This window comes from Panulirus ornatus, chromosome 71 (assembly GCF_036320965.1).
Source record: "Panulirus ornatus isolate Po-2019 chromosome 71, ASM3632096v1, whole genome shotgun sequence".
NCBI classification, from domain to species: Eukaryota; Metazoa; Arthropoda; class Malacostraca; order Decapoda; family Palinuridae; genus Panulirus; species Panulirus ornatus.
The window spans coordinates 13,460,049-13,478,950 of record NC_092294.1 but is presented as its reverse complement, the minus strand read 5'-3'; the positions used below and the strand labels follow the sequence as shown (position 1 = coordinate 13,478,950).

The window sequence follows — 18,902 nt, the reverse complement described above, 5'->3', positions numbered from 1 at the left end:
TATTTTACCAAGTTCACTGACTAATAATTTTTTTCTTCTTTGCTTATACTTTTTAGTTCAGGAGAGGTGTGCAAGCAGACCATTTATAAGGGGCTGGTAAAGTCCACTTTACTCTCGCGTGGGTTTCCGAGGCAGAGATGGAGAAGCGGCATTTAAAAAACAGCAGCAACAGGAACCCACAGCAGTAGGAGAAGGAGTGGGTACAGCAACAGGAACCCACAGCAGTAGGAGAAGGAGTGGGTACAGCAGCAGGAACCCACAGCAGTAGGAGAAGGAGTGGGTACAGCAGCAGGAACCCACAGCAGTAGGAGAAGGAGTGGGTACAGCAGCAGGAACCCACAGCAGTAGGAGAAGGAGTGGGTACAGCAGCAGGAACCCACAGCAGTAGGAGAAGGAGTGGATACAGCAGCAGGAACCCACAGCAGTGGGAGAAGGAGTGGGTACAGCAGCAGGAACCCACAGCAGTGGGAGAAGGAGTGGGTACAGCAGCAGGAACCCACAGCAGTAGGAGAAGGAGTGGGTACAGCAGCAGGAACCCACAGCAGTAGGAGAAGGAGTGGATACAGCAGCAACAGCTGCTGTAGCCTCCAGTTAAGTAGGTGGGCCAGTGATAAAAGAAAGCTTTAACTGCCTAACTTTATGATGTAGTTTGGAAAATACAGACAAATGGCAGTAAGTTAGTAAGGTAGTGCGACAAGGCTGGCCATAAATATACAATTGCAAGGGGGTAGATTTCACTACTCCAGCAGTTGGGGGGGGGGGGGGTCATAAATCTGAGCAATGACGAAGAGAAAAACATGTTGACACGAGTCAGAAGGGCCAAGATCCTTCCTGGTCCTGGAGGCTGAACGAACTTACTGTGCATAGATTTGAGATGATTGGATGAAGAAGGTGTTAAGTTATTTTGTCGTGTTCAAGGGTCGTATCGTCGTGCTCAAGGGTCGTACCGTCGTGCTCAAGGGTCGTACCGTCGTGATCAAGGGTCGTACCGTCGTGCTCAAGGGTCGTATCGTCGTGATCAAGGGTCGTACCGTCGTGGTCAAGGGTCGTACCGTCGTGCTCAAGGGGTTACAAAAATGGTACCAGTTTTGTAAAGTTTCCTTAATACCCTCACAGCTGGTCGGGCGCAGTAGCATTGTGTTGGCTATACTGTTAAAGAGGTTAGGCCAGAGGGCTGGAATTCCTACGTTGTATACATCAGAATTTGACCTTTGTGTAAAGGGTTCGACAATATTAATTGCTGAGTTGTAGAATACAAATCATTAACTTCGTTTCAAGTTTATATATATATATATATATATATATATATATATATATATATATATATATATATATATATATATATATATATATATATATATATATATATATATATATCAACGTCAAAACACAGATGGAACGCACGTATGTACAAAAGTTTCAAAAGACAGGTGGAACTGAAACACACACACACACACACACACACACACACACACATAACGCTGCAACACATCTAATGAATTCAATCAATCATATGTACTGCAACTATGATAACAATGTGCAAATCCACCGAAAACACATTTGCATTTCATCTATTCCTAGAATGGAATCCCAAACATGCATACCACAGTACTATGCTGCTTAATGGAGTGTATCTTACCAGGGAAAAAAAATGAACTAATTCGTGGTTTTTAAATCTAGCTTAACATGTTAATCTCATTGACCCATGACTAGTCAACACTGAGTCTATGCTGTGTTTGTCCGCTGGTGGAGGCTTAATTATCATGCACAATGTTTTTGGCGCTAATTACGTGGGAATATTCTTGTTCTGTCGAAATTATGGTCCTTTTTGTATCACTAAGGTCACGGGATCCGACCTTATAACAACAAAAACCTAATCATCTAACTCTAGGGGGTCCTAATCGTATAGTACAGAGGAACCTAATCATCTAGCTACAAGAGACCTAATCATCATATAGCATCATATGGCACTAATCTCCTTGAATAGCCTATGAATGAGAATCAAGGCCATCAATAAAGCTGTACTTGGAGCTGTAATCTGCATTGTTTGGAACTGCAGTCGGTAATCGCTGGACAGATGGGATTAGATCACATCTTTACGATCTGCTCTTAAATGAACTGTGAATATAGTTCCCAAATGTTCGTCTGTTGATACAGGAGTTTATGGATCTAAGTGACCAAACATTCCGTAGAATATCAACCAAGATTAGATGGTGATAGAGTCTTGAAGTACCTAAATGGTAGCAATATACGAGAAAAATATACTTTCCATTCCCTGTTTCCATAATGTTAGATTAAATACATTCTACGCTGAAAAAAAATATGTAAAGAAAGAAATTTTAGTGAAATAGAAATAATTTGTTGTTGTTTGTGTATGTGGGTATATTCAGGGTTGACAATAACTATTGACTCATAAAAAAATCTTCATAATTAAACACTAGATACTGTCCAATTAAGGAAGAAAATGAGTTCATGAATAATCCATAAAAGTTAATGAAATACTACACACTTGTATGCAAAGATCTTAGCCAACGAGGATGTGACATGAACTCAAATTACATTGCACTGTATTACGAAGGGAAGCGAACCATCTGTAACCAATGTTAAACAAAGGAACATCGGGATACAGCAAGATATCCAACGGAATTACCAATACAGTCAATTATTTGTCAAATGGCGCAACGCAGTTCATTTGTCTGAGCCAATTGTCGGTAAATATTGTACACAAATGTGTTTTTTTTTTCCTGTAGTGTGACTAAATAGAATAATTGACGACACATCTGAATGTGGAGGGATGTGACGTTTTATGTTACGACTGATGGTGACGCTCGATGTATATATATATATATATATATATATATATATATATATATATATATATATATATATATATATATATATATATATATATATATATATATATATATCATCCCTGGGGATAGGGGATTAAGAATACTTCCCACGTATTCCCTGCGTGTCGTAGAAGGCGACTAAAAGGGGAGGGAGCGGGGGGGCTCGAAATCCTCCCATCTCGTTATTTTTTTTTAATTTTCCAAAAGAAGGAACAGAGAAGGGGGCCAGGTGAGGATATTCCAAAAAAGGCCCAGTCCTCTGTTCTTAACGCTACCTCGCTAACGCGGGAAATGGCGAATAGTTTAAAAGAAAAGAAAAGATATATACATATATATATATATATATATATATATATATATATATATATATATATATATATATATATATATATATATATATATATGAGAGTAAGCAAGCATATAAGACCTCATTAAAAAAGGTCAAATTACCAGAATTGCTTGCCTCTGTCCTTGAACTTTTCCCCAGTTAAGAACTAAAGCTTTAGACTTAAGTCTTCTCGTTAGAAGCCAGTGCTGGTAGTCTAGTCTTGAAAGCCTTTCCTGGCAGACACATGTCATTAATTAGCAGCCAGCCTTTTAGACGACACTGACCGAAATTCAGAGACAACACGAAAGACATGGACAAGGCTACGAGACTTTTGGAAAAAAAAATTGGTTTGATTTCATAACTTTAATGGTAGTTTGTTTGCGATGTTACGAGATAATTGTTTTTTTTGTTCATATGGATTCGTTATCATCTACCAGGGTCGTTAAGGCCTTTAACCACTAACTGGTAACACGTGATGGTATTTAAGATAATTCTAAGACCTTACTCGCTTGCACTGTATACATGATCCTCGCTTCTTGCAGTCTTCCCGTAGCGACCAGGGGATATACAGGTAATGAACAGGTGAGAGACCGGTAGTGAACAGGAGAGACACAGGTAGTGAACAGGACACATACAGGAAACAAACAGAAATAGAAGACCTTAAATAGTAGGTCAGAGCCTATTATGAGACATAGACAAAGACACAGACAAAGAAATACGAAGATATATATATATATATATATATATATATATATATATATATATATATATATATATATATATATATATATATATATACATACATACGAGTTCAGGATTGCACAGTCCTACGAGGTGTGTGTGTGTGTGTGTGTGTGTGTGTGTGTGTGTGTGTGTGTGTGTGTGTGTGTGTGTGTGTGTGCTGCAACGCCTTTGTGTTGGGAACTACTTACTTCATCCACCAGAACTCGTACTGGGAGTCATGGTGGTGGCGGTGTTACAAGTATGTTGTAACAGATTACATTAGCTGCTACTGTCACCTTTTTGCTACTTACCGTAGCGAGGAGGCGTTGCAAGTGTGTTTGCGACGGCTTGTGTTGGCTAAGAATATCTGGTGCGTCACTTTCCATAAAAAGCTCTGGGTGTTTTGGGAGATCAAGTGTCGGCTTATGCAAATTGAAGTCGTTGGTGTCCCCTGCCGTGGGAGAATGAATTCTGGTTTTAGTCTTTGCGTTCCTCTTAAGAAAAAAAAACCTCGACAGATATATTTTTCTTCTTTTTTTCCTTTTCAAAGTCCCTCTCCTTCATAGCTGAAGCTCTGGGAAAGCCACTGAAGATTCTGTTACGAGGCGGGCGGTCATAGATACACCTCATTTGCATATTACGATACATCAAATCCGGATGAAAATATCATTTTGATGGGAGGGTAAAAAAAAAAAATTATGTGTCTTTTTTAAGTTGGATCTTTTTTTTTTCGTCAACTCGGGTGTTGTTTTTATGGAGGAGGAATTTACATATGAGAGATAAAAGAAGAGGAATTCTTCAAAGCAAGCTAACAAGTGCTTTATTACGGCATCTGGTTGTTTAGATGACGAGAGAAACAGAGTGTTTAATGATGAGCTTGGGGACTCATAGACCAACTGGACGAGTTTAGGATCAAGAGGCGCTCTCTCTCTCTCTCTCTCTCTCTCTCTCTCTCTCTCTCTCTCTCTCGAGAGAGAGAGAGAGAGAGAGAGAGAGAATCAACCCCACCACAAAAATATGACGGCACGGATCTTTCTTTTCTTTCATGAGTGTCATTTCGCTTTAATATTCCCCGTAGTATTCATATCAGCGACATATCCTATAAATATATATATATATATATATATATATATATATATATATATATATATATATATATATATATATATATATATATATATTGAACTAAATTAACTATTTGTAGATAATTCTTTGATTTCATCATTTTCGTATAATGTCAGAGAGAAAATGGTAAATGGGGAGTCATATCAACTCCCTTAGGTTGGTCGTTCATCCTCACCCCGTTTTCTAACGGGTCCAGTGACCACGAGTATTGCAAAAGGGACGTATTTTGTATGTATTGCCGGCAGCAGAGAGGCCATAAGGCGCCACCGGGGCATGAACAAGCTTATCAACACATTACAGTCTTCTGGGTCGCTCTCAACCTCACGAAGATTTCAGAATATCCTCAACCTCACCCAGGGCTCGAGAGTATTCTCAACCTCACAAAGGCTCAAGAATATTCTCAACCTGACCAAGGTTCAAGAATATTCTCAACCTCACCAGGTCTCAAGAATATCCTGAGCAACTCCAGGGCTCAAGAATATTCTCAAACTCACCAAGGTTCAAGAATATTCTCCACCAAAGTTCAAGAATATTCTCCTCACTAAGGTTCAAGAATATTCTCCTAAGATTCAAGAATATTCTCCTCACCAAGGTTCAAGAATATCTCACCCTCACCAGGAGTCCAGCCTAAGAAAAATTTTAAACGTTTATATGACCATATATTATACACCTCTTATATCTTTGCGTTAACCAACAAAAGTCTTAGAAAATACATTATACATCATTCAGGAACTATATTTCCTTCAAGTATTATCTTATATTTATGTACAGTAAATCGTAATTCGCAAGGTACTTAACTATTATATATGAACAGCAAGAAGGTTTATGAACCAGCGAAATTCGACCTCTTATTACATGGTATCGAAGCTTCGATCATTCCCATATCTCACATTTTCACTTGAATTCGAAGCTTCGATCGTTCACATATCACACCCTCTCCCTTGCATTCGAAGCTTCGATCGTCCCTCCACCTCTACATTTCAAATGAATCCGAAGCTTCGATGGTTCGTATATCTCTCCCTCTCACGTGAACCCGAAGCTTCGATCACTCCCATCTCTCGTCCTCACACGATTTCCGCCCCTCTGGCTGCTCTCTGAGGAATACCTTTATCTTCTGCGAGTCTTTCATACATTACTGGCGAGACTGGCCAAGTCCTTGGCTTTCCCCGAGGCCACTCCTTCATTTGAGGGAATTTCGAGAATGAAAATAAAAACTTCACATCTGATCATCTCTATGACTTTGGTTGACAAATGCGGGACCAATCCATTGGCTCTGTCTTTTTTCGTATTTCTTGTATCCCTTGTACATCTTATACCTTCTCCATCTCTATCTTATCTTTCTGTTTCTATGTCACGGAACGTAAGTCTTTGTCTATAAAAACTGCTACTATTATCTTGCCTTATGAGGTAATTCTTTATGAATGACTGTATTAAGTAGATATGTCTCCTGCTACCAAAAGGCATCTATCTTAAGGCCAGCGATGTAAGGGATCTCTTCGCCTGATGTATAATGACCAGGTATTGATGACCACACGGCAGATGCTGGCCAAGGGGCAAATACATAATGTAGCGAGTAAGTGGTTAGGAAATATTAGCTCCCCCTGAATATTACACCACTGATTGTATTGGTTAGACGCTGCGTCCTTGTAAGTCTCTTCCATCCTTGTGGTCTGCTGCGTTTTAGAATAACGAACCATATTTTCGGTGTAAAGGACAATTTTTATGTATTTTTTAAACACAACACATCTGTCTGTTTGTCAACAAGGTATACATTGATGAGAGGTGTTGTATACATAAGCTGGTGTGAAAGTTGGACGGTTTTATCACAAGAAGATCACATCACTCACTGATTCTGTTAATATTTACAATGACATTTTGACTGTAGCTTCCAATCCTGTAGATCGATAAGAACCGTTTTCTGGACGGTGTTATCAGTCTCAGGTCCTCTTGATTCTGGGGAAAACAGTTTCTTAAGAACAGAGAATCGTCTCATTTCGTATATACATAGCTGGTATAATACTTAACGTTGTCAAATCGAGAGATTCTCATACATATTCAAATTCCGATGTTTTCTGTTCGTGCAAACTCTTTGCTTATCGAGTTTGGTGCTATTTCTGAGTTACCCTAGATGAAGGGAGATTAAAAAATCGCATCATTGCTCTGAACTGATGGAAAAAAAACCCTTCATCCATGATAGTTAAAGAGATGTTATTCAAAATACTAATTCATTTCTAAGTCTTCCACTGGTGCATAGAGGTCAGGTGACGTATTGCAACTCTCCTATTGGTTGAGACGTATGGGTCAAAACGCTTCCCAGATTTTCAGCTCTGTCGTCCAGCCTCTACCACAAAATAGGCCAAAAGAAAATCCAATGAAAATCAGCATTACGTTATCAACGGAAATTTCTGAAGGTCTGTATACGCAATGTGGAAAATGTTTAGTACAGAACGGAGGCCAGGACTTCGAAGCGCAGCTCGGAATATACACCCGACATTAATGAAATGGTCTTGCAACATTCAGATCCCCCGGAACATACGAGAGGGTAGGTCACTACACACAGACCATTATGGAAACGTCGTTAATCCAAATTATACCTGAGGCATCTCTCTTAGTGAGCCAGCTTGTGAGGCGAAGGAAGAAAGCAAGCAAGCACTACCAACCTCACACATAATGAAGAAAGTTGTGAGTGAATACAAGCCAGGTTACCTCCCTCCTATCCGACCTACTTCCTCACATCTCCACAAACACTGCCTGCTCGTGGGAGGGGTTGGTAAACAACACTTTACGACCTTGCATGGTTAACACCGTCCCCAGCTACTGCACGGAGGAATTACATCCTTATGTGGAGGATAAGCCTTGGGCACTATGATAAAACATATGCATATATATATATATATATATATATATATATATATATATATATATATATATATATATATATATATATATATATATATATATGTGTGTGTGTGTGTGTGTGTAATGGAATATAGTCTTGGTGAGAAAATTCGCGATCCAAAAAAGAGCTCAACAATTTCCTGCTTCTGATTGTAGCGCAGCTTAGCCTCGAAACTGCGGGAGCCCCATAAAAGGTGACCTGTGGCTATATATAATGTGATGATATATATATACGTTTTCCTTTACCTTCCTGTCCCAGGAACCTCTTTTATGGAGTTCCCGCAACGCTCAGGAAGTCAGCCATATCCACCGGGCGGAACCATAGGTCAAGGAGTGGGGTGATGTATATACGTCTTTGAGGCGAGTTTTTATAATAAAACTCCATCAGGAAGAACTGTTCACTCTTGGGTCATGTGGTCTGAAGCAGGTGGGCAGAAATAGCTCCCTCCTTCACTGGGGGTCGCTCCTCCCTCACTGGGGTCGTTCTTCCCTCACTGCAGTCGCCCCTCCCTCACTAGAGTCTTTTCTCCCTCACTGGGAACGTTCCTCCCTCAGTGGAGTCTTTTCTCCTTCACTGGGGACATTCCTCCCTCAGTGGAGTCGCTCCTCCTTCACTAGAGTCGTTTCTCCCTCACTGGGGACGTTCCTCCCTCAGTGGAGTCGCTCCTCCTTCACTAGAGTCGTTTCTCCCTCACTGGGGACGTTCCTCCCTTACTGAAGGCTCTCCTCCCTCTCCGGAGTCACTCCCCAACCCCTCCCTCACCGGAGTCACTCCCCAATCCCTCCCTCACCGGAGTCACTCCCCAATCCCTCCCTCACTGGCATACTACCCCTTTCCTCACTGGAGTCACTCCCAAATCCCTCCCTCACTGGAGTCACTCCCCAATCCCTCCCTCCCTGGCATACTACCCCTTCCCTCACTGGAGTCACTCCCCAATCCCTCCCTCACTGGAGTCACTCCCCAATCCCTCCCTCCCTGGCATACTACCCCTTCCCTCACTGGAGTCGCTCCCCAGAACCCCCTCCACACTCACAGGAATACAGTTTAGACCATCATAGAAAACGTATTTGGAAAAGTTTCATCGGAAACCAATAATTTCGTGAGTGATGTGACCCCAAACGGAACTTTGTCGTTACGAGTCTTTCTCCTCGTTCTCGGAAATGTTTTAGCTGGCTTGACGCTTCAGAACTAAGACACGACTCTGTATCATATATTCCCTGAAGTAATGATCGAATGCTTCGGGCCAGACCGAACAAAAGGGACTTGATAAGATCGTCCCACCAAGAAATAGACAGCGTTCACCTCACTTCATTTCAGACACGTACGTCTAGTGGCTGACGACCGATCGCCGACCGAATGGCGTATTCAAAACATTTTGTTATGTCTTGGTATAATATGTGGGAGAAATTTCCGAAATGATGCAGGGGGACATTAACATCATCATACATCGCACCAGAGGACGTTACGTCCAAAACATCCGACAAAGAAATGACCTGTTGGCAGCAGGAGGAGAAGGAGGAGGAGGAGGAGGAGGAGGAGGAGGCGTTCTGCTTCCTCTCTCTCTTCCTTGATGGGAAGTGAGGACATGCAGGATCTTCATATTCACGATTATATTTCCTCCTCCCCACAAAAGAAAAAGATGTGTGGGTTACATGTCCCCCCTCCCCAAATACCAGCGAGATCTTTCACTCCGTTCATCTAACATTGTACGACGCATGACTCTTCCTCCCCTGTCGCCCAGGCCGTCTCGAGAGAGGGCATTCAGCAACGGTCTCGTTCAGCTCCTTTGTAGAGCTCATTATCTCGCGAGACGAGATCCTATGGGATCTCATTCCCCTGGCGAACACTGTGTGAGGCTTCAGGTGCAAACACACCAACATTCAAAGCACCTTGTGGTACGCTGGCGCTAACGTGAAAGAAAATAACTCTTTTTTTGGATGGGTTTTCCTCCTCCTCCGACGCATTAATGGAAGGCGGCCCATTCAACACAAACAATATCTTGGCTCTCTCTCTCTCTCTCTCTCTCTCTCTCTCTCTCTCTCTCTCTCTCTCTCTCTCTCTCTCTCTCTCTCTGAGGGCTCGGCGGTCGGTGATGTTGACGAGATGAACATGAATAATTCACGTCGTTAATTTGACCGATGAAGCCTCAACGAGATGGAGGCTGGCAGGGGTCGTATGAGGGGGGTGGGGGGGTTTCAAGTACCAACATTTGTGATAATTACCTTGTGTAATACTATGAAAGTGGCTGGATTTTTCTTCTCCTTTTTTGTCTTATCTTTCTGAAAGTCTTTTCAGTGGTTGCCGATGTAGTTCAGGTCGATGTAGTTCAGGCAGATGCAGTTCAAGTAAGATGTAGTTCATGTAGATGTATGTATATGTCTTAAGTCTGTCAGTCACGAAGGATAGAGCCATCCAGAGAGATTTTCTTGGCAGAACTTTCGTATGCAATGCGTCTCTGTGTCACTCTCCAGGTGGAATACTTGGGGAATGATGCCATCTCGAGCTGCCTAAAAAATGTGTCCAGCCTCACCATTCAGGATCAGGTGTACCTAGCGTGACCTTACGGAGAAGAAGACTTATCGTTTTTTTGCCTCTCAACATTAGACTGATCATGACCTCAGTGTGGGCCAGGAGGGAGAGAGAAGACAGACCTCTCTCGTGTCTTTCATGAGATGGGAGGCGAAGGCAGTGGGGAGAGCTGTCGTCTGGACCACATTCGCAATCGTAGTATATATCAAGGACCCCACCACCCTCACCCCGGTCTTCTGTGTCTGTGGAGAGGATGGCTGAAGGGATGATAAAGGGAAAGAAGACATAGGAAAAGCCTGGATGCTGAGACGAATGTGGATAAATTGGTTAGAGGGAAAACTGTGGACAGAATATTGAAGAAAATGACTGCTTGGATAGATTGCTTTTGAAGGATAGCGTGTGGGGGCAAGATTGCCTGTCTGAGAGATTTTACTTGTGAATAATTTGATTGCTTGTAGAAGAGATGGAGGGTGACTGGGTAGGACACGATGGGGGATAGACTATTTAGAGATCCTATGGTAAGGATAGAGTTGCTAGAGAAATAAGGAGAATAAAACATGCTGGACAGAAGGCGATAAAATTAACCTTGTTGAAGGGGACGAAATATAAAATCTCCCAGGTCACTTTCTTCTTTGATCTCACATTTTATTAATTAAGACTTCCCCTAACCACGCTTACCTCTTCTTCGCCTTGTCCCCTCACCACGCTTGCTCCTTCTCCATCACGTCTCTCCAACACCCTCACCCCTTCTCCACCAATTACCCCACCACTCTCACCCACTTAACACGTCCTCTAAAACATTCAACCCTTCACCACCACTTTCCACCACCACTCCCACCCTCTTCTCCACCATTCCCTTTTCCCTCTCGTGGGTCAGTGGGGTCACCACTCTCCACTCTCCACCACGAACCACCATCACCGGACCCACCACAAACTCGTCCTGTCTAACTAATTCAACAACATTTAATCTGCGCTCCGTGCCATGCAGTAGTAATGACCTTCGCAGAGCCTGAGCACTTCGTCAGGTCATCATTTTCCTCCTGAGCACTTCGTCAGGTCAAGAGGACCTGTGACCCTACGTTAAACCATGACACAGATAGCATTACCACTCGGCCAGGATTCTCACTAACGTTGCTAACAATGTTTGTGGAGGGGGTTCGAAAATCCCTTCAGGGCCCTTGTGATACAAGCCAGATTTTCTTTTTATACGTAAACAGAATTTTTTTACTCAGTTTATAGCAACGATATTGTTGGCTCTCTGGCTGGCTGGCTGGGTGGGATCTCTTATAGTAGCTGTGAGTGGGAGACATGACGAACGAGGAACGAAGTGAAGGTCAGAGGCTTTAGCTTAAATGGGATATACCTTTTTTTTTTTTTCCCCTCTCACAGTATCTGATTATTTCTTCCTGCGGTGACAACCACACGCGCACCAGTTCCCTGCCTTTTGGCGAGAGATATCTCTTCGTAGGTACTCGTGGGGAGGTAGCGCCTCTCTCTCTCTCTCTCTCTCTCTCTCTCTCTCTCTCTCTCTCTCTCTCTCTCTCTCTCTTTCCACCAGAGGGGGTGGCAGTGTACGTCTGGCTGGGGCGAGGCACCAGAAGGGGGGGTGCGTATAATGAGCCCAGCATCCCCACGAGTCAAGAAGGACCAAGTGCGCTTCACTGACAAGTACAATACCTCCTCTCTAACTTACGACCCAATTCTTTTTTTCTCCCTGGGAGAATTTAGATTGCTCTGTTCTCGTCAGGGGGAGATCAGTGCCAGGAGTAATTAGTGAGACAATACGGCGAATGCTGGGGTTGTGACCCCCCCCCCCCCCACCTTACCCTGACCTTACTCTCCCCCCAGTAAATTATTCTCTTAAGCCTCTCCAGTAAACGTGGCCGAGGCTAAACACCAGGGGAAAAAAAAGAACAAGACTTAATTACATTAGAAAATAAGATATAACAAGATACCAAGTTTGGAAGGAGGTTAAGATGACATGGCACGATACTCAAGTCCTCGAAATAAAGTTGGTTTTGGCGGGAGACCAAGTTACTTCCGGGAGAAATGCGACATCGAAGTCACGAGACTTGAATGACTTTGAAGACTTCGATGACAAGACAGTCTCGAACTCACCAGGTATAGAAGCGGTCAGATAAGTTGGGAATCCCCTTATAACACCTTGGGAAACCCATCCATAAAGGAGACCTAGCTATCCAGTAGACCCAAGACAGGGATATGAAGGTGTAAAACATGGACACCCAGCCAGGGAAGACGGGGGAACCACCTCGTTCGGTCTATGAAACCATCTAGACGACACAGTTCCATCAACCAAGATACCCAGTGAGTGAAAAGTCTCATACAGTCATGAAACTGGTGTTGGCAAAGATGAACCGCCAGTTAGGGAGGCACCAGTCAGTCATGAGGGTGTTAAGGGGACTAAGGGTGTCAAAGGAAGAACCAGTTCAACCAGTTACCTGTCGTCCCCTGGCCTCTAGTCTTACTTTCTCCCCAAAATATCTTTATTGATCAGTCTCCCTGACCTTGACCCCAGCCAAGGATAAGCTGAGATAAAGGAATTCGTACATGAATACAGGTTATATATATATATATATATATATATATATATATATATATATATATATATATATATATATATATATATATATATATATATATCTTTCTTTTTCTTTCAAACTATTCGCCATTTCTCGCGTTAGCGAGGTAGCTTTAAGAACAGAGGACTGGGCCTTTGAGGGAATATCCTCACCTGGCCCCTTTCTCTGTTCCTTCTTTTGGAAAATAAAAAAAAAAAAACGAGAGGGGAGGATTTCCAGCCCCACGCTCCCTCCCCTTTTAGTCGTCTTCTACGACACGCAGGGAATACGTGGGAAGTATTCTTTCTCCCCTATCCCCAGGGATATATATATATATATATATATATATATATATATATATATATATATATATATATATATATATATATATATATATATATATATATCCTGGCTCTAACTGCACTTCATACCCTTACCTCAGCCTTGCCCTAAGCTTTCATGCTCCCTAAGTCTCCTTCCTCCTTACCCCAATTGAGCCTCATTCGACTGCTCTGGATCACTGCTGGATTGATCATGGCCTCAACACCTCCGGTGCAATTAGTCTCCCACATTTAACGAGCGTTTAAATTACCAGACCTCTAATTGAACACAGGACGGCAGAAGCGATGTCAGTAACCAAGGAACTCCTGATTAAAAGTTACCTCTCTTAACAAGATATCTTCCTAGGTATTTACCACATATCTTCCTACATATTACCCATATATCATCCTACATATTACCCATATATCATCCTACATATTATCATATAGTATCCTACATATTCCTCAGGTATCATCCTTTATATTCCTGATTTAAAAAAAGATTTTCTTTGTCTAAGATGAAAAAAAGACAACTTTTTAAACTCTCTCAGCACTTTTACCTTGCCACGAGTATGTTGATAACACCACACAATTAACATGTGCACTTTAATAACGAGTCTATAATACAGTGACAATTAAAGAATTATAGACAGAAAGGAATTTGATCGTCAGACTTGAAGAAGTAGCAGGGTGGGTGGCCCACATTCAGGCCCAGCGTTGACTTAAGAAATGGATTGGCATATGTGGGGAGGACTTACATAACTATTGTATTGCTTCAACCTAATGACCGACTTATGGAGAGAGAGAGAGAGAGAGAGAGAGAGAGAGAGAGAGAGAGAGAGAGAGAGAGAGAGAGAGAGAGAGAGAGAGAGGGAGAGAGAGGTAACTAGGTTCCAGACCCTCCCTCCCCCCTTAAGTCATCATTGACCAGCCTCCCTGAAACAGGAATGATGAACAGCTAGGTCTGTCTGTGTGACCACGACTGGCTGCCCGGACCTGGGTTCGAACCTGGGGACGTGAGACTAGTGGATCGCAACGCTAACCACTGCACCACGTTGGCAAGGACCAGGTCTAAAACTTTCACTGGGAGGCGTTGAATTAGTAAGAAAGCTCTCAGCTTGAACAACTGAGAAAGCTGACTCAGGAAAGCTGTCAGCTTAAGTCTCGAGGAAGCTGATCAGCGAGAAATCCCAGGAAAACTGTCAGCTTAAAAATTCCACAGAAGATGAAAATGATAATAATAATAATAATAATAATAATAATGATAATAATAATAATAATAATAATGATAATAATAATATCATTACTATCATTATTATCATCATCATTATCAATATTATTATCATTATCATTATCATTATCATCAATATTATCATTATTATTATTATCATTATCATTATAATTATTATTGTTATTATTATTATTATTATAATTATACTTTACTGGACCATAACGCTTAATTAGAGTAATGCTAAAACTGTATCATAATTAATCTTGACTCTGGTATGGAAAAGTTGTGTATTTAATTAACATTTCAACAAAGCCGCTGGGGATAATTACACAACAGGTAGTAAGGAATGACCAACGACCAACCAGTAAATAAAACGTCCTAAAGAAAATGGATGGCGGGAGCTCTGAGAACGCTGCTGAATTTATTCTGTGCAATAACGTCGAGTTTCCCACGAAAAATCAACCGGAGTTGGAACTAACGCACTTCTGAGCGGATTATTTAGCCTAATTCATGCAAATAAACCGTCATGTGGAGTTTTTAAATCCATGACTGCTAACTTAGAGAACATGTGTCACGGTATGATAAACTTTACAGAAAACGGTACGCGGGAAGCTGTCGACTGCTCCCTTTTGAGAAAGTTCTGCTTCATTTACGAGTGTTGGATGAAAGACGCTTGCTTCAGGTACGTGAACTGTTGAGAGAGAGAGAGAGAGAGAGAGAGAGAGAGAGAGAGAGAGAGAGAGAGAGAGAGAGAGAGAGAGAGAGAGAGAGAGAGAGAGAGAGAGAGAGAGAGAGAGAGAGAGAGCCATATTAATCTCACGAGCTAGTGCAGTTCCCATAATATATTTTCTGGCCAAGACCTTTTTTTTTTTCCGCCAAAATGTATTAATATCGAACGACTTTTGATATGGAACGAAACTGATGAACGTTTGTGGGTTACGTATGTGTCAGAAAATATGGCTTAAAGGTGAGACCCTGGAAGAAAAAAAACTGCTGAATGTCTTCAATTATATCTAAATACTTATCATGATATTCTGCGTCCTTACTAAGCGCTTAAGGACAAGCCAGAAGTCATCTTTGAAGAGCCTGGCTGTAAACAGATGGTAGTACCTGCACCTGCTCTCTCTGAAAGAGCCAATGAGTTACCCTGCTCCTGAATGGAGTGCAGACTTACAGACGCAAAAAGTCCAGTATAAAGGGGTCCTTGGGGATATATATATATATATATATATATATATATATATATATATATATATATATATATATATATATATATATATAATTGCTGAGGTTTTTGAAAATATTCATATTGTAATTACGGATAATATTTATATGAACATCGTATGGCAACACTCGTGTTTGAGATGGGCGCCTCAAGTCGCTGCCTGACGGGCTGCAGTGACGTAATCGATAATATTATTTTATGTCAAGTCTACAAATCGTTCAGAGTTTATCTTTCCGTACCCAATTTTTGTCCAGAATTATCTCGGTGTAAAGTCTGATAATCTATAAAGAAGAAAGATAAGTTATAATGATCGTAGTGCTCGCAATTTGAGAAAATGTGTGTCACAAATATACTTAAGTAACTGAGTTCGTCCAGAATGAATGAGTTTAAATGGCGCAATACATAAACAATGTTCATTATCATACATATAAGACAATTGAGCGGAAAAAATAATAATTCACTGACAGTGTATCAAATAAACTTTACATCAGATGACTTGCATCAAGGAGAAATAAGTATCAGGGCCTAGATATTATAGACATTTGCTGATATTAATGCAAATATTTATGTGACCATGTTGTGGCAAGATCTAGGTTTTAGATGGGCGTCTCAATACGGTGCCTGACTGGCTGCAGTGACGTAACTCGAATATTTTTGTTTCTCTCAAGTTTAATATAAGTTTTTATGCATCTCGCATATTATTTCCTTTTCTGATATATTGCATTTTACAGCTTGACGTATAGTAAAGATAATGTATGCGTGGCGATGATTACTTCTTTTCTCCTTTCTTTAAGAAAAATGAATCATGAAGATACGTTAGGTAACTTCGTTAAAGAGCTCCAATGAATGAATTTAAATATACCATTTAAATCACTAAGTGTAAATAGTGCCATTTAATGAAGGTGTTGAGTGGCAAATTTAAGATGTTTAAGGGGAATGGATGAATGACTTTTACCCGGGATTATTGACATTAAAGAATATAATTGGAGTGTTGGAGGGGATCGTTGGAGGGGGGTGTTGGAGATGAACGTTGGAGGAGTGTTGGAGAGGGACTGTTGGAGGAAATTGTTGGAGAGGGACGTTGGAGGAGAGCGTTGGAGAGGGATTTTTGGAGGGGAGTGTTGGAGAGGATTGATGAGGTCTTCAAAGGGTGGTGTTGTAGGGGATGTAGGAGGGTCAGATTGATGTGGGTTGCTGAAAAGGTGGTGCTAGATGGGATACTGAAGGAGTATGTAGGACGGGTAGTGTTGGAGTAGAGTTGGAGGGGTAATGTTGAAGGGGTAGTGTTGCAGGGTTAGTGTTGGAGGAGATAATGTTGGAGGGATAGTATCAGAGGGGTAATGTTGGAGAGATAGCGAAGCAGAGTAAATGAATGTTCCAGAGATCACGTTGAAAAGTTGGTGTTGGAGATGTAGAGACGGAAGGGTACTGTTGGAGTGGCAATGTTGAAGGGGTTGTGTTGGAGTGAAAGCACAGTGAAGAATCCACAAGGAAAGATTTGTCGAAGGCCCGTGAATGCGTCACGAGCTAGACCCGCCTTTGGGAAATGCTGTTCTCCCAATAAGCTGTGATCTTTGCACACACCGGAAATAAGATATTCGGGAGCTGAGAATAACACGCATCAGTCCCAGTCCACAAGTCTGCCTCAGGTTCAAGCTGGGGGAAGGGGTCGAGACAATGAAACTTTAAGATCTGAAACCATTATTGAGGGTTTAAGATCTCAAACCATTATTGAGGGTTTAAGATCTGAAACCATTACTGAGGGTTTAAGATCTGAAACCATTATTGAGGGTTTAGGATCTGAAACCATTATTGAGGGTTTAGGATCTGAAACCATTATTGAGGGTTTAAGATCTGAAACCATTACTGAGGGTTTAAGATCTAAAACCATTATTGAGGGTTTAAGATCTGAAACCATTATTGAGGGTTTAGGATCTGAAACCATTATTGAGGGTTTAAGATCTGAAACCATTATTGAGGGTTTAAGATCTGAAACCATTACTGAGGGTTTAAGATCTGAAACCATTACTGAGGGTTTAAGATCTGAAACCACACCCAGCCAACATATACATATACCTTATATCTAAATAATATTTGAAACTTTCGGACGAACTGGTGTCTTTGACCTCGCTTACTACACGATCCGTGCCTCTCCTACTGTATTAGTAACCACGTTAACTCCTGTGTGATGTAGTTTATCTAGCGTTCCTTCCTTTGTACTGTCAGTCATGAAGGCCCACAGGATCTGAAGGACCACTTCGACGATCGGATCTCATGCATAATATCCATCCTCCTTCCTCCCCCAGCCTCCTCTCCCTCTTGCTCGGAGGAAATGAACGGCTGTCGCTCTGAACGTATACGTTCCTTACTGGTGCAGAGAGGGATGGTTTCATGTCCAAAGGAATGTGTGAAAAGAGGGGCGACCAAGTAGTTTGCAGTATCCCTATGGATAAGACAACGGCAGAGAAGGATCTTTTGAAAACAGCCGTTTATATACGGAAATGATTTCAAAATGCATTCGCTAGATAGAGACGTCAAAAAATGCAAATGATTAATTTGATTAATTACGTTCATTACATTTTACCACGAATCTTAAAGGGATAAAATATAATATTGTTGTGATCCAAAGGCATGTAATTTTAATATAATCAGTATCTTAAAGATTAATGTAAGATATTGAAAGATCTTCCTTTTCACAACACTATCATTACACAATCATACCTAGCAATTTTACAGCAATGCTAGCGGGGAAAGTATTGTCCAATATTGTTACAAAACTCTCTAGTACGACCTTTCTCCCTTTCCCATTCTCTCTCTCTCTCTCTCTCTCTCTCTCTCTCTCTCTCTCTCTCTCTCTCTCTCTCTCTCTCTCTCTCTCTCTCTCTCTTCCTAGCGGAAAATAGAGTTTTACCACCTTCAATGCAGTTTCCCCTCAAAAAGAAAAATGCTCACGTGAAAATAGAGAAAGAATACAGACAGCTAATTTTGCAGAAGTCGGCTGTTTCTTTCTCCAAATCTACGACGAAAACTTAATTTCTCCGTAATTAAAAACGCCTTGATGTTTGCACAGTAGGAAGGGTGTTTATGACGG

The 18,902-nt window shown here is 41.4% G+C and overlaps 1 protein-coding gene across 1 annotated transcript in view; it reads right to left on the bottom strand.

Annotated features, from left to right (window-relative positions):
- Window positions 1-18,902, bottom strand: part of jumu (Forkhead box protein N4 jumeau) — a 267,344-nt gene that overhangs the window by 68,958 nt on the left and 179,484 nt on the right. The window lies entirely within an intron of this gene.